The following is a 16,608-nucleotide window of genomic DNA, read 5'->3' on the forward strand; positions in this document are numbered from 1 at the left end:
TATTGTCATCTTGGCAAAATTACAATGTGAAAGAAATTAGGAATGGACAAGGAAATAGGCTACCTATGCTCTTCCATTGTTCCTTTTTTCTTGATTGAGAGGAAGACCAATATTCTGTTTTACTTTTCATGTGAAAAGAATAATGAGTCTTTATTTCTTTTCTAGTGGCCATGATCTAAATGAATTGTCAATTTTTTTTAAATATGAGAAATCATTTTTAACAGAGAACTTCAGTTTCCTATGCACACAAACATGTATATAGAATATACATGTTCATGTAGTAACTTCAGAATCAGTTATACTGCTTGGCTAATATGAAAATAAAGATTTATCTACTTTTAAATTTAATATAGAGTAGAAGGAAATGATAAAACTAATTAAACTGTGAAGTTCTTCAACATCAGTAAGTTTCACAGCTGCAGGGATAACTTGACAAAAGGACATGTTCAGCCAGATGGCCTGTGCTGGCCTCCTTCCCATTCCTGCAAAAGATATGTTATTCACTCCCAGGGTAGCTCGGGGAAAGAGCTGATTATGGAATTAAAACAACCGATGTCCAATTAACCCCTGTTTTGGTCAATGTTTTCTACACAGTTTGGATAATTGGCATACTTTAGTTACATCAAGGGAAGCAGCTGGTTTATTGGTTAGTTCAGGCTCCTGGGAATAAGAAATCTGAAATTCTGCTATCAGCTATGCCCCTACAAATTCTGGGATGACCTTGAGCATCTTATTTACTTCTTTGTGTCATTAACTTTTCCCATTTGAAAATCGGAGGTATGCATTGCTCTTAGACCATGCATGAGGTAGAGGGGGTACAGGAAAAATGAGAGAAAAGAATGTCGATTATTTGTAGAGTCTTTAGGACCATGGATTAAAAGGTACAATTCGTCTTATATAGTATTACTACAGTATCTTAGAGATACTTGTGATTGCACAGGACAGAAGCCCACTCAGCAAGCTCAAGCACAGGGGGATTTATTAGAGACATGCAGTAGGCTCCTCAGGATTCCAGCAATGGGCATGCATTGCACTTCTTTGAAACTGAAGAACTGTTTGGCAATTCTGGCTGTTTCTCCTCTCTTTTCCTTTTGCCTTCCTCATCTCTGCTTCTCTGTATGCACCTACTTTGTTCTTTTTTTAAAATATATTTTTCTTAGTTTTTCAATTACAGTTAGTTAGCATTAAAACTTACAAAGTGATCACCCTGATTAATCTAGTACCCATCTGACACCATACATATCTACTACAATATTATTGACTATATTCTTTATGCTGTGCTTTATATCCCCATGACTATTTTCTACTTCTTAATCTCTTCTCCTTTTTCACCCAGCCCCCAAACCCCTCCCATCTGGCAACCATCAAAATGTTCTCTGTATCTATGAGTTTTTGTTTGTTTTGTTCTTTAGATAACACCTGTAAGTGAAATCATACGGCATTTGACTTTTTCTGTCTTACTTTCTCCGCTCAGCACAATACTCTCTAGGTCTATCCACATCATTGCAGATGGCAAGATTTCATTTTTGTTTTTTTTATGGCTGAATAATATTCCATTGTATATGTGTACCATCTCTTCTTCATTAATTTATTGATTAACACCCAGTTTGCCTCCATATCTTGCCTATTGTAAATAATGCTGTAGTGAACATATGGATTTACATATCCCATTGAAGTACTGTTTTGGGTTTGTTCAACTAAATATTCAGAAGTGGGATTACTGGGTTCTTTGTCTCTTGTTATAGCCTTTGTTTTAAAGTTTATTTTGTCTGGTATGGGTATTGCTACCCTAGCTTTTTATATGTTTCCTTTTTCATGAAATATCATATTCCATCCCTTTACTTTTAGTCTGTGTGTGTCTTTCAATCTGAAGTGAGTCTCTTGTAGGCAGCATATATAAGGGTCTTGTTTTCTTATACATTCAGCCACCCTATCTTTTGATTGGAATATTTAATCCATTTATATTTAAAGTAATTATTGATAGATATGTAGTTATTGACATTTTGTTATTCCTATTTTTTATCTTTTTTTTTTTTCTCTTCTTAAGTCTTTCTCACATTTCCTGTATTACTCATTTAGTGTTGATGAACTCCATTAGTTTTTTCTTGTCTGGGAAGCTGTTTATCTGTCCTTTGATTCTAAATGATAGCTTTGCTGGGAAGAGTAGTCTTGGTTATAGGTACTTAACTTGCCATCACCTTGAATATTTCCTGCCAATTCCTTCTGTCCTGCAAAGTTTCTGTTGAGAAATCTGCTGATAGTCTTATGGGAAAATCCTGTGGGTAACTAGCTGCCTTTCTCTTCCCGCTTTTAAGATTCTCTCTTTGTCGTTAAACTTTGGCATTTTGATTATCATGTGTCTTGGTGTGTATCTCTTTGGGTTTATCTTGTTTGGGACTCTCAAACAAGATATCTGTTTCCTTGTGTATCTGTTTCCTTATCCAGATTAGAGAAATTTTCCATCATTATTTCTTCAAATAAGTTTTCAGTTCCTTGCTTTCTCTCTTTTCCTTCTGGTACCCCTATGATGCAAATGTTTGTATGCTTGATGTTTTCCCAGAGGCCTCAAACTATCAGCTTTTTTTTGGATTCTTTTTTCTTGTTGCTGTTCTGAATGGGTGTTTTCTGTTACCTTATCTTCTTAATTGCTGATTGATCCTTTGCTTCGTGTAATCTACTGTTGATCCTTCTAATGTATTCTTCATTTCAGTTATTCTTCATTTGCGACTGGTTCATTTTTATGTTTTTTATCTCTTTGTTAAAGTTCTCACTCAGTTCAGCCACTCTTTCCCTAAGTTCTTTGAACATTTTTATAACCAGTGTTTTGAACTCTGCATCTAATAGATTGCTTGTCTCTATTTTGTTTAGTTCTTTTTCTGGAACTTTATTCTTTTCTTTCATTTAGAACATGTTTCTTTGTCTCCCCATTTTAGCTGCCTCCTTGTGTTTGTTTCTGTGTATTAGGTAAGGCTGCTATGTCTCCCAGTCTTAGTAGATTGGCCTTATGTAGTAGGTGTCCTATGGGCCCCAGTGACACAGTCTTCTCTGGTCACCTGGGCCAGGTGCTCCAGGTATGTCCCTTGTATAGGTTGTGTGTGACTTTCTGTTGCAGTTGAAACTTGGTTGCTGTTTGCACATCATTGGGAGGGATTGACACTCAGACTGATGTGTGAGGACTGGCTGGTAAGGGGCTGACCCTATAGAGCAGGATTCACTTCAATAGGGCCCTGGTGCCCAGAGTCTGCCCTTTGGGTGTGTCATCCTATGATGCAGTGAGGGGTGATGCTTCATCTGGGTCTGAAGCCAGCCGTGGGACATGCCAGCCCTGAGGCATTCTGAGAGTGTCCGAGTTGCAGGCCAAGTTTAGCTGCAGCCTATGCCCTACCTTGGCCACCTGGCAAGAGTCACCAAGGAATCCACAGGAGGCCACCGGCTTTCTTGTGCTTGGAAGTGCCTTGAGAGGCCAGTCTGCAAACCAAGGCTGGCTGCCCTAGTGCCAGTTTTGGGGCTGCTCAGCAAGAACTACAGGGCACACTGAGACCAGATGCTGCTTGTTTGAGTTGTGCAAACCTTTGAAAGGTTTTAGGAAAGTCTGTAGCATGAGGCAGGACAGGCCATTTGCATGGAAAAGCCACTGAAAGTGGCTTGGGTAGGCTTGCAAATTGGGTGGGGCAGGGTCTCAGGGAATCACCTGTGTGGAGTGTAACCAGAGTTAGCCAGTTTGTTGGAGACTCAGATATGGCTGCCATCTGCCTCTGCACGGCTGGAAGGGATTGGGCTCAACAAAGAAACAATGTCTTCTGCCAGTACTTCTGTCTGGGAGAAAGCTGTCCTTCTAGCCCTTGTCCTGAATCCTGACAATTCAGTTCCTCCCTAGATGTTTCTTGTACCTGTTGAGCTTCTGCCCCAGCACTGGAGCTCAGTGTGAGAGAGTCCATCAGTGAGTGATTCGCGCATGGACCCCTTAAGAGGAATGTCTGCGACTCCCATAGGCCTCCATCTTATTCTGCCACAGTCTCCGTGAGTTTTTACAGCCAGAAGTTCTGGGGAGTTCTCTTCCCGGCTGGAGTCGTGGGCTAGGGAGCCAAGTGTGGGGCCGAGACCCTTGCTCCTCTGGAGGACCTTCACAACCGAGTAATCCATCCAGATTTTTAACTACTACACGTGGGCGTGAAACCAGCCCTGTCCAAGTCTTCCTCCCTCCTAGTCCCAATCCAAATCCCCCTCTTCCTAGCCTCAGGATGGCCTCTTGTGTATGTCTCCAGTTGTAACGTCTGCTCAACTGTACATTAGGTGACTCCCAATGATGGTGGTTTTGCAGTTTAGTCGTAATTTTGATATGGCTGTGAGAGGAGACAAACACAGTATTAATCTACTCCGCCATCTTGATAGGAACTTCCTATTTCATTCTTTCAGCATTGACTACTTTGTATACTAATTTATTAGATGTGGCCTCATTAAAGCAAGCCAAAAAATGAAGGTTTTCAGTCTCTTAGAATTCCAGATCCCAAGAGAGAAAATGAAGTGGGCCACTTTTGTCTAGTTCCCAAAGTCGGTCCATTACCCCTGTGGCTAGTAGACCAGGAACAGGTTCTTTAAGAAAAAGATATATAGGGAAGAAATAAATGATAGGCATCTTTTGTATAAGAAACTACTCACTGGTTTAAGTGAATATGTGTTACAAAATTATAAAATGAATTAGCTAAGTTATTAAATTATTTTACAGATCCAAAGTAATATTTTTTAAAATTTTTTCATGAAATATAGGGAATATATCAAAGCATTTGACAGATAATTTTGAGTGCCTCTAAACTGTCAGGCATGGAGATACAAATGCAAAAGACAATCCCACCTCTCAAGGAGCTGTATGTGGGGTGACTGGCAAGAGAAGAAAAATTTTTTTGAGGAAGCTCTCTGTTCGGGGACTACGCCCATGAGTAATAGAATAATTAATATTAATCAAGTACTTAGAAAATGTCAGGTGTTGTACTAAATGTCTAAGAGTTTTACATACATATTTCATTTATTACAACACCTTTATGAGGTAGATAACTATAATGATTCCTATTTTACACCTAATGAAACTGAGCCCCAGAATGAATGGTTAACTCTACCAAAATCCACCTACTAAGGAACTGCAGAATCAAGAATACAGACTCTGCTAAAGTATTGTGTTTTGTTGCCTTTCTAATAAAAATGAGATTTCAAATAATGGAGACAAGGTTTTAGAGTGAGAAAAGTAACCCAAAGTTCTCAAAGTGCTGCAAAAGCATTTGCCTTACCAAATGTTTCCAAATTCACTTTTGTTATAGAGTGTGGCAATTTAATATAGTAGTAAAGTCTAAAATTCAGAAGACCCTAATATGGTTTTGGATGCCACTTACTGGCCAATTTAACCACTTAGTTGCTCTTAATTTTAGTATTCTCGTTTGTTAAAATGTAAAAGAGGATAATATAATATTAACCAACCTTTTGAGGAGAAACAAAGAAAATATATCTTGGTATTTCATTTGAGGAAGAATTATGGCTTAAAGCAGTTGGGAAAAAAGCAGGGCTTTTTAATGTATAGTGAACTCTGAAGGAGTGAATATTTTGTAGCAGAGAGCTCCCAGGAGCTTTAATACACTGCTTTAGCCAGTCAAGAACTTGTAAAGAATTGCATCTTTGCAGCACCTACCACAGACTGGCGCCCAGGAGCATTTTTCTTCCTTTGTCTGCCCTTTGCTAGACTGTTGTCAACAGTGGAATTTAGCTATCTTATGTGGACTTTAACAAGGTGGTAAACTAAATCAGTAGAATATAGCAGCTATTTTCTAGTGTTTGAAGGATAATTGAAGGATTAGCTTTGCTTTTTGTGTCTCCAAAAAGACCAGTGGATCAGACTAACTGGAGAGAGATTATAGCCCAGTGCAGGAAAGAATTTTATACTGTTGGAGTTGTGCAAATATGGAACAGTTCTCTGAATAATAAATGACCCTTATTGAGCACCTGCTTGGTGCACAGGCACTATACTGAGTATGAACATTGTTATATTTATTCCTGTCAGTGGCTCTGTGAAATAGGTATTGGTTTTTGCATATTTATAAATAAAACTTTTGAGAGTAGTTAACTTGCCTAAGATTAAATAATTGGTAAGTGGAAGAACCAGAAATTAAATGCAGAGCCGTTTGATTCCTAAAGATACCACCTTGGAAAATAGTCTAGAGTCACTAGAGGTTTCCAGAAATAAACTAGACAGCTAGAGTTAGCAGATAATCTATGAAGGTGTTTACACACCAAATGGGATGATTAGTTAGGCAGATGATCTTTTAACTCTTTTCTAACCTTTAAATTCTATGATCTTATCACGTTTGTACAATCAATTTGCAAGTTATACTGTAGAATCATTATAGGAAAATAGGTTTCTCAAAAATTAGCTGCTCTGCAAATTTTATATTAATTTGTATTCCCAGTATTATGAAGGCTAAGGTGTTTGTCAGTTTAGCTTTAAAAAGAAGTCACTAGTCCAAGTGAATAAAGTACCAAAAATTTTTTTTAAAAAAAACAATGATAGACAAGGAAATTTAATTTGATAGTGTAATATCTTAAATAAGTGCCTGAATAAATAACTTTTAATATATGATAAGATTTGTTTTGTTTTTAATATAAGAAAATATCTTACTGTACATTTTAGAAAACTGGGTTTCTTAAATCTTATACATCTACATCAAAGTTAGATATTTTCTGGACCCGCACGATTTCTTAGCCTCCCCAGACCTGAGAAACATTATTTAGGTTTAATAACATGCCACAAAGCAGGAAGGGACCTGAAGCTTACCCCTTCAATATAGATCAAAGGAGTGAAATTCTTTGATTTTATGTTGCTGCTAACAGCAACATGCAGATGTGGTAAGATGTAGAAAAAGCATGGCAATGACTTGTTGACTCTTCTTACATCAATATTCAAGAGTTGCTTGAGTAACGTTTGTTTTTGTTAAATTGGTTTTTTGTTTATCAGGTTTAAAATCTTTAGAGTAATTTTACTACTTTCAGATTTTCTAATTAAATCATTTTATGGTAAGATATTGTTTTTATTTAGCCAAACACAGTGAAAGCTCCTACTTGATACTCTTCCAAAAATACAGATTCAAATGAAAAAGATTCTCTTAAGAATAGCTTTGACCAATTTGATTTAATATGTCACACAATTTAAAGGGTTCTAACTCTTTAACATGGGATTACTATTTATTTCAGTGATTGATTTTCAAAATGGACACAGGGAAATAGTTTCTCCATTTTGGTTGCTATAGTACACAGTTAATTCATAAAGGCTCTCCTTATTTTAACTTTTTTAGGATGAGTTTGATTTGTCTCATTTTAGGGAATAAATCTTTCAATGTGATACTTCATTTCTTATTGCATCTCTATCATAAGAAAAATTAATGTGTAATATTTTAATGTTAACAGATTTTATTCAACTTTCTATAGGGTTTGAGAGGGAAAAATGTATTTTAAAACATTTGCTCATTCTTGGTATGGTCTTTGGGCATATTAGATCTTACAAACCTTGACGAGGGTGACACCAATTAAAGGAAATTAAATGAATATGATCAGTCAAGTGTTAAAATAAAGATCCTCTTGTAAAAATTTTACAATCTTTAAAAAAAATATATATCTATATATACACATATGTATTTACGTATGTATTTCTAAGTGTTTAAACCTTTTTTTCTAACAGGACGCTAGTCACACATGATTTCCAATTCCATAGACCTTCCTGTGTATGATAAAATATTTTATCACTCTTTAATTTTGTGATTTTTTTTTTGTTAGTTTATGTCTTGAATTTTAAACCAAACATTACAAATAGCATTATCTTATCATTTTAAATCTTAAGGTAACACCTCTCATTTTATAGACTAAGGCTTCAAGAGGTTGACTCGTTGCATGTTTTATGGGGAATGTTGTCTCTGCCAGGTGCTGAGACATAAGGATGACAAAGATGTAATCCTTGCCCATAAGGAGTTTACACTCTGGGTGAGGGCTAGGCATAAATAAAACAAAATATAATTTTGTAATGAGGTTAACAAAAGATCTATTGAGCGCTGTGAAGTCCCAGAGATGAGAAACTGTCCTTAGCCTGTGGCGTTCAGATAAGGCTGCCCAAGTCGGGGTGAATCCTTAGCTAAGGCTTACAGAATAAAGAGATGTCATATGGCAAATGGGGCTTTACTATAAGATTCAAAAATGCATTATGTGATGTATTTTTAAGTCTTATACATTTTATCAAATGAAGATGATAGTAGGAATTGTGTGGGCTAATGGGGGGACACTAAGCAGAAGGTTCTTTACTTTTTATTCTATAACACATTACTTCTCCCACTGTTATTTTTTAGTTTATCCTCACATGTGATGACAAGAATATAAAACAAAGGATTTATTTTATATAAATGCTATAATTGAAAGCATGATAAGGATCAAAACAAAGCAATACATAAACAGTATGAAATATTAATGTAAAAATTTAAGTAATTGATACTAAAGTTGGACAAACTACTAAACAGAAAAGTGATAGGTATAATATATATGTGCCATTCCACATATCATCATTCTATCTCAAAAAAAAAAAATGTATATAATAGATTGAGATCCTCATAAGCTAAAGAATTTAATTTTTTGGTGTTAAAATGTTTTAACTTTATTAAATAATATTAATAATAGATAGTAGTAATTGTTTTTAATGATCTTTATTATAAAGTTAAAAATGGTTCTGAAATATTTTTCGTCTAATAAATCAGAAAAGCCTTGTTAGCTAGATTGCTATTCTTGTTTCTTCTCCAGCTCATAGGACTCTATTCTAAAGACTCCTTATACTCCCTCCCCCCACAGTGTATATCTATGTTTGAATGTCATGCACCCTGTTAAGGGCCACATGCAAGCTGTCCCTACTGTACAGACTGAATATGCCTGAGATGTGGACAGCAGCAAAGCTAGGTCTCAGATTGGCAATTACTGGCTACAGTTACTAAGATTATTACTGCAGACATTTGCTTATATGTACAGATGGGCAAAATAGAGGTCAGGGAAGCGTATGGGTGGCAGTTTCTTCAATAAAAATGAGAGCATTTAAAGTAAATAGCCTACTGATGGTATGTCACTAGCTTTATCTTCCTAGTTGAAGAACATATTTTAATATTACCTGTGAATAGTTAAAAACAGAAATTCTCTAGGTACATCATGCATATTGTTTTTTGTTAATTAATCCCCTGTCAGGTTTACTGACTTCATAATGATGGATATCATCACTACGCTTATCTCTCCATGTGTTGTGTCTATAGTGCTGTTTCTCTGCCAGAATGACTAAAATCTTCAATCTAGAAAGCTTTGTGTTCTGGGCCATTACGGGCAAGAATGATATCATAATGTTTACCATTTCTAGAAAATTAAGTTAAAATTCATGGTTCACTCACAGCAAGGCTGTACTTCACTCAGGCAGCATATAAAGAAAATGTAGTTATTAATTGATAAGTGATTCCTCTAAATAGACCTTAATAGTACGTTTTATAAAGAATTCTATTTATTTTAAAAGAAAATGTTTGTAGATTTTTGTGTTCAAAGCCTGATATACAAATCAGTGTCCATTACTAGTAATTTTGATAGACTCACACTTTTTTCTGCCTGGTAAAGGTGATTCAGTTTTCAGTGGTATTTGCTTTGATATTTTGATGTATGATATATATATATTATTTTTACCTTGTTATTGAGAAACCAGCAGTCTTTCTGCAATAGTACAATTTTAGTATTTTTGTTCAAACCTGTTTAATTCACAAAAAGATAATTTTGCAAAATGAAAAATTGATAATTGAGAACATTTACATGCATATGTATCATAATTTGCAAATGATATAAAGCTGCAGTAGGTGGTATTTGATTTAACAAGGAAAGTTTTTATATTATAAATTTACCTCAATAGCATTATGCATCCTTAAAAAAGATTTCTTGATCAGACTGCTTCAGTAAGAACATTCATCACATAATTCTTAGTTTTATAAATTTAATTTAATATAAATTTAATATTTTGTTTGAACAGCTGAAACCAAAGGCATGGTTTGTTAGATAATTGCAGTGTTCAAGAATATATTCCATTAAAAATCACTTTTATTGCTGAAGTTGATAACTAAAGTTTGTTCTTATAGGTATACTTTGGAAAGTATCATGGGAGACTGTGAATACATTGTAAAACTTCCCTGGTCGAACCAATTTTTAGCAGTTAAATCTGCGTATTCAATCTGTGAAATGGCCCAAGATACTGAGGAATGTATAATTAATTTTCATTTCAGCTGGTACAAAGGTTTGGTGGTGCGGGCAAGCTTAGTTGATTCAGGGACCTGCAAGTTAATTTCAGAATTGTCACATAGCAGTGATCTGTTATGACAAACAAATAAATAAATATGTAAGCATACATACATATACATACACACATGTAAAAACTCATGATTCTGAAACACACGCCTGTTTTTTTCTCTTATTCTAGGATCCAATGCAACATTTTTAGCAGAATGTGCTTTGTAACAAAAAGTTCATGAAGATCTTGTCTTCAAAGATGGGGAACATTTTTAAAACAGAGTGTACCCTGTGAGTAAATGCAGTGTCTAGTAAGTGTACCAGAAACCCCAGGAGCTTTGATCAAATGCCAGCTGTTACATCAGTTCTGTTGGTAATCTTTCTTACTGATCTGTGACCTTGACCTTGTGCTTGTGTCTGTATGTCAAATCTATTTTTAGGGATGGGGAGACCATAGTTGAGTTTAACAGGATTTATGCCCCAATCTCAAAGGATTGTGTGTATGTGTACACACACACACACACACACACACACACTGTTTTCTATTATATTTTATATTTTAATAAAGATTAGAAAATATTATGCTTTCAAAACTGATAGAAAACTCTAGTTACTATGAAGAGCTGTCAGAAAAGGTTAGGTTAAGCTATACTCTCTGTTCATTTTATATTTTAACCTTTTTTCACACTTATGTGCTACCAAAATAATTTGTTAATGATTATGTTTCTTCAGAGAACATTTACTGTCTTTGAGAACAGTAAAAGACAGTGAACCCATTAATATTAATGCTAAATAAATATCATGCGTGTTCTTTATCATACAATTATGTTCCTAAGTTTGTTTAATTATAGTTAGAATTAATTTTATTTAACAATTTCTAGTTTTCTATGTTTTCAAGATAATGCAACCCAGCCTCTAGGAAAGTATTGCATTTTTTGGAATAAAAATTGGCAGTTAAGTTCTTTTCTAGGTAACTTTTGTGTCTGTGTATCTTTTTAACTTACAGTCTCCAACTTTTTTATCTTAATTTTGGTTTAAAATTAATTTTTTATAAATTGTATAGGCAGAGTAAAATGAATGGTGAATTTTATTGAACCTAATTTACATACATAAGCCTTCTGAGGATAATTTGGAACAAAGAAACTCTTATCAATTCACTTTATCAATTATAGAGGGTATTTGTATCTATCACCAAGACAATTATTTCACCTCTCTCATGAATTTATGTAATTAGGGATCCTAAATCTTTACTATTGCATTTTATTCGGTATATAGCCATTGTTAGATAAGCAAAAGCTCCAGTTTGAGTATGTATTTAGCTTATAAATAAACATCTGTTTGAAATTCTGTGACCCCATTGAAGAAAGTAGTGAAGATAAATAACTTTTGAGGATTGGATGGGTAAAGGGTATGGCTATTTCAAAATCATTTCCTTACCCTGGAATTCACGAAAAAGACTATAATGCATATTGGTCATGGCTGTTTCCACAAAGATGATATTTTTGACAGCATATCATCTTTTTGGTTAAAATACATGTCATTTTTATCAACTACAATTTGACAAATTACTTGGAATCGTAGAAATAAAATTTTAGAATTGAAGAGGTCTTCAGATACATGTGTCCTTGTGTTGAACACTCGAGTCAATCAAGCATTAGTGTGTCCTCGTGAGTCCCTTTTAATAGGAAATGTGAGTGATACTATTTTACTCCGATGGAAGCAGCCAACAGCAAATTAAAGCAGATGGACCTGGAAGTTAGGAGCAAATATGGCCTTTGGCAAAAATATATAAGTCCCTCAGGTTGCAGTGAAGAACAGTCTGGGCAGCTGTTTTACTCACTACAGTTTCAGCGGTTTCTGTTACCAATCTCTGAAGACTACTTACATCTAAAATGAGGACCCCTGGGAGAGGGCAAGAAGCTCTTATGGTCTAATTTCAAATGTCGAGGCCCTCAGTTGAGCAAAATGTTTTTAGATAAATTTGTTTTCTTGGCACTCATCAAATTGTACAACCACACATCCATCTTTTGATAAAGATACTACTACAAAGAAAGTTGTTACCTTGGAATTCAAATTATGTCCAAGGATATAGACTAATTTTGATTCCTTTTTTTTCCCCCAAAATTAAAAATATTATCTAATAAATGAAATTTCAGGCCTACTTTCCTACTATGTAGTTATTATTTTCTGCTGTGAAATGGTAGCAATCGAATGTTTCTTTTATTCTTTTTCTTAATTTTTTTTAAAAACTAAATTTATAAAGAAGATTCTCTGGAGTCTTCACTTTTCAGTGAATCTCCAGGACCCTTATCTGAAATGTAACTTTTCCTATCTTGTTCTGTGAAGTCAAATGTTCAGATTTATGTATTCTAATTCTTCATTGGCCCTTGATTTAGAAAGCTAATCTTACTCATTTGGATAAAATGTTTGGTGTTATATCTTCTTGATAAATTGTTCTTGGGTTTTTGTTTTTTGTTCAGCTTTTAAGATTTTCTTTTAGAGTCTCATCTTAGAGAACACCAAGAGTTCTCTCAATTATTTACCTGGATTTTTATTGCTTAAATAAAAGGATCAATAATTAGGACTTTGTACTGAGATATGTTTCTTCTAATCCTTAATGAAACATCTTAATGTTTTTCTTATCCTGTTATATAAACAACATCCCCAAAATAATCAACAGTGGAATTAGATAATATTTTTCAATAGGAGTTATTCTTGAATGCCACAATTAAGTAGCCTTTTAGTCACTTCTGCATTTTGAGGTACCAAAGCCAAGAATCCAAATGCTTATTAAAGCAGCACTTTTAAATTCAATACTCAAACTAGTATTACTTGATAATGCAAAAGAAATTGGAGGAGAGTTCATGGAAACAATTAGAAGACATGAGGTATTCATTAGACATAATTTAGCATACAGAATGACTTCATAGATGCTTAATCATTGAACTGTGTTTTAATGGGGAATTTGATTGCAAGTAAGATACTGAATCCTTTTCTTAAAAACAGCTGAAGAAAGACCTTTCTCATTATTTATCTATTCTCAATCAAAAGTAGTCCCACATAGAAGAATCCTATTAGCTGCATCCTTCATTTATCCAAAATTTTATTACTTTGACTTTACCATTTTAAAAAACATGTAAAAATTCAGCAGACTTTCCCTTTGCTAAATAAACCGTTTCCAGATAGAAAGTATAAAATACATTGCAATGGAAATAATTTACTTCAGAGAATGAATATAACACCCACTTGGGAACTTTTCATATGTGAGTTATTTACAACTGTCCTTTATTGATTAAAGCCTAAAAAAAGTTCTACTTCAACTAACTTTATATTTTTCAGGTATTTAAAGAAAAGAAAATGTAGCTTTTTAAAAAATACACTGAATTCAAGCATTTTACTAGATATTTTATTAAACTAGTCTTTATGTCAAAACTTGGATCTTTCCCATAATCTGTTAATGCATATGGTCAAGATTCCTACAAGGAATTCTTTCATGGTTTAGTATGATTTTGTTATTTTTTTAAAATAATTCTGCCTTGCCATTATAGTAGTTTTTTTTTTTTTTTCACTACATGCTAGTGGACCAGTAAAATCTCAATTTTATAAAATTTAAAAGATTATTTTAATGCTTATAAATAATTTCAAATTAATAAAAGGAAGATTCATTTATAATTTTAACATTGTACAGTAATTAAACATGAATTTTATTAAATTGTCATGAAATGCATTAATCCTTTGTATACTGTCTGAGTTCTTTGGACCCAGTTTTAGTTTTTGAAGTTTTTATATAATTATAAGTAATATATATAAAATTATACATATAACCAGTAGGAAGGACTATATTACATGACTTTTATTCATTTTTAAAAAGTTTTGATGAATGTGTCTTTAATAGAAAACACATATATCTTGCTGTTACCATATGTGTCCCCTGAAGCCTTTTATAATCAAAAATATATTGTGGAATCTTAGTGATCTTTTTTTATATCTTTAAGCATTTTGCCATTTTATCTTGGAAATTAATTCGTTTCCATCTATGCCAAATAAAGACCAAAATAATAAGCCAAAAGGAAAATAATGTAATTGCCTAGAAGGATAATGACATAAAGTCATCATTATCAGCTTTCTTAATTACATAGCCCATTAATACTGTATCATTTTTCAAGAAATGTATTTTTATTATTCATTAAAGAAATCTGTCTTTCCTTCGCTTGTTTAAAGACAGGATATTAATATAATCTATTTTAGTTGCTAAGCTAAATTTTTCCTTCTAAAGCCTCATGAGAGTTGCAAAATTTGTGAGGTATTTATTTGAATTTTTTTTCTTTTTTTTCTTTATTTTCCTGCCCCCTCCTTACTTTTACTCTCTTTGGTTACTCTTACCTTCCATAAACCAAATGTTATGAATAATTCTGTTCCCTTTACACAGAAGTCTCTTAACAAGTATATGCCATGCAAGTAGAGTCTCTCAAGATTCTATTTACAAGAATAAAGAGAATATTGAGTATCTTTAAATAGACATGTACACAAACTCTAATAAAGTTACCATTGAAGTTACGGACAAGCCAATAGGTACACTGACAGGCTAATGAATCATAACGTTTCATAAAATATTCCAGTTTTAGAATATATTGTTTGCGAATCTAAAGAACCCTAATTATTTTTTATTTTTTACTTTTTTATCTGATGATAAATTTAACATGTCACATTTTATAAATTTAAAGCGTGCAGCCTGTTACTTTGATACATTTATATATTGCAATATAATTGCCATTGAAGCAATATTTATCACATTACATCATCATAGTACAATATTATTATCTATATTCATTATACTGTGCATTAGCTCTTTATGGTTTATTAACTACTCCTTACAAGTTTGTACCCTTAAACACCATCAGTCTTATCCCCTCATTCCTCAGCCCCTGGTAACTCCATTTCATTATGTTTTTTATAGGTCAACTTTTTTAGATTCCACATATAAGTCATACTGTACAGTACTTATCTTTCTCTCTCTGACTTATCTCATTTAGCATAACGTGCTCAAGGTTCATCCATGTTGTTGCAAATGGCAGGATAGCCTCATTTCTCATGGCTGAATAATCCCATTTTATATTAAATTCACATCTTTTTTATCTGTTTATTCATTGATAGACATTTGGGTTGTTTCTATATCTTGACTGTTGTCAGTAATGCTGCGTGGGTGTACATTATAGATTGGGTATAGAAGAAGCCAAATTCTTAAATATGTGTTGACATTTAGATATTTTTAACTGAATATACTTAAGTAGTGCTGAACACCAGGCAACATTCTTAAGTAACATGTATTTAAAGTCAAGCATGTGAACTATATATTGGTGATTAAAAATAATGTGGCCGTTTTTTTACTAAAAGAAAATGAGTCAGGCTAATACTAACTTAAAATTAAACAATTTTAACCTTATGAAGTATATTTATTAGGTGGTAATATTTTATATTCATAATGCTGTAATATCTGTAGGTCCCAATGAGCTGTATTGTATCCAAGTCTCATGCCTCCTTTTTCCCTAAATTTCTCAATTAAATTCTTTACTATAGCAAAACTTAGAAAAGGTATAGGAAAGATCGTTATTGATTTCTTCCTCTTTAGTTGTTCAAGGGATAGGAAAGGAAGTTATCTGAAGAAATTTGGCTCACTCATTTTCCTAAAGAGTTTTTAATTGTCAGATCTGAGTGAATTTTGGCCTTCAAAAGTCTCAGAATTCCTTCTTTCTTAAATGTTTGCTTTTCTCCTAGAATGGTAGTAGCTGTTGCCATTGAGTGGCACCTGAAGCAGTCTCAGTAAACATAATCTTTGATTTACAGATTTATCATATTAAAAACCAGGTTTTATGTGATACTCTTCCTCTCACTGCTCCATGTAATTGGTGCTGTTTATAGAATTTCTTTTCAAAGAAATTAATGAAAAATAACCACCTCGACTTAGAAAAAATTTTCTAGAAGCATTTATTTATTTGCCATTCAAATCTATTCTAAATTTGTTTCTTGCCCACGTTTATACAGGGTAATGTGATAAGCTCAGTGTATACACATGGTTATATTTATATGTATTATAGCAACCATATATTCTAAATTAAAAATTGGTACAAGTACCCTAACATTTTTTAAAATTATAATTTTTATTTTAATACCTTTTTAAAAGATTTTTTCCAATCACAGATAATATTTTAATGTATTTATAGTTATTGATACCAAGTCACATAAAAGAAATAGCATAGGTGGGGAGATGAATAGTTTATATTAGGA

At 33.4% G+C, this 16,608-nt stretch overlaps 1 protein-coding gene across 8 annotated transcripts in view; it reads left to right on the plus strand.

Annotated features, from left to right (window-relative positions):
• NRIP1 (nuclear receptor interacting protein 1) overlaps positions 1 to 16,608 on the plus strand; it is an 85,962-nt gene that overhangs the window by 61,078 nt on the left and 8,276 nt on the right. For 6 of the 8 annotated variants that reach the window (XM_039855136.1, XM_039855132.1, XM_039855133.1 and 3 more), the window contains one exon: positions 10,514 to 10,614. The exons of 1 other annotated variant lie outside the window; for it this stretch is intronic. The gene's annotated coding sequence lies outside the window, so the exon portion shown is untranslated. Of the gene's footprint in view, positions 1 to 10,513; positions 10,615 to 10,677; positions 10,697 to 16,608 lie in introns of those variants that run through there. One more of the 8 variants, XM_039855130.1, reaches the window with a different exon arrangement.

The sequence above is a fragment of the Pteropus medius genome, unplaced genomic scaffold (assembly GCF_902729225.1).
Source record: "Pteropus medius unplaced genomic scaffold, Ma_sr-lr_union100, whole genome shotgun sequence".
Lineage (NCBI taxonomy): Eukaryota > Metazoa > Chordata > Mammalia > Chiroptera > Pteropodidae > Pteropus > Pteropus medius.